The sequence below is a fragment of the Pteropus vampyrus genome, unplaced genomic scaffold, assembly GCF_000151845.1.
Source record: "Pteropus vampyrus isolate Shadow unplaced genomic scaffold, Pvam_2.0 Scaffold335, whole genome shotgun sequence".
NCBI lineage: Eukaryota > Metazoa > Chordata > Mammalia > Chiroptera > Pteropodidae > Pteropus > Pteropus vampyrus.
In genome coordinates this window covers 1831387-1832272 of record NW_011889116.1, presented here as the reverse complement: position 1 = coordinate 1832272, position 886 = coordinate 1831387, and the positions used below count along the sequence as shown (strand labels likewise).

Here is an 886-nt window from a genome sequence, read left to right as displayed (position 1 = left end):
AAACCACTGACAAATCCAAGGTCATGAAGACTTACTTCTATGTTTTCTTGTAAGAGGTTTATAGTTCTCACTGTTATATTTAGGTCTCTGAACCATTTCAAGTTATTTTTTATATATCATGTGAGGTAGGAGGCCACCTTAATTTTTTTTTTTTTTTTTAGGCGAGGCAACCCTTGGTTGACCTCACAGATTGCAAGGACCTTCTCAATTTACAATCCCTTATTTTTTATTTTATTTACACCTACAGCACCTGGTCTTCCTAGGTGATCTCTCATCCAAGTACTAACCAGGCCTGACCCTGCTTAGCTTTTGAGATCAGATGGGATCGGGCTTGTTCAGGGTGGTATGGCCGTAGACCACCTTCATTCTGCATGTTGATATTCAGTTGTCCTAGTACCATTTTCTGAAGAGACTATTTTTTCCTCATTGAATTGTTTTGGCATTCTTGTTGATAATCAATTGACTATAAACATGACTTTATTTCTCAGTTCTATTCAATTTACCTATATGTCTATCCTTATACCAGTGCCACACCATCTTGATTTATTTTTGCATTTTAGTCAATTTTGAAATCAGTAAGTATGAGATCTCCAACTGTGTTCTTTTTTAACACTATTTTAGCTATTCTGTCTGGTTCTTTTAAATTTCAATATGAATTTTAGGTCAGCTTGTCAGTTCTTACAAAGAAGCCAGCTGGAATGCTGATAACAATTGGGTTGAAACTATAAACCATTTAGGGAAGTATTGCCATCTTAATGACAGTAAGTCTTCCAATCCATAAATATAAGATGTCTATTTATTTACATCTTGTTTCTTTCAAAAAATGGTTTAGTCTTAATTTTTATTTTTCAATTAGAGTTGACATTCGATATTATTTTCTATTAGT

General features: G+C 33.6%; 1 pseudogene; it reads right to left on the bottom strand.

Moving 5' to 3' along the window:
* Positions 1-238: 238 nt before the first annotated feature.
* On the bottom strand, positions 239-357 carry LOC111730804 (annotated as a pseudogene).
* Positions 358-886: the final 529 nt, after the last annotated feature.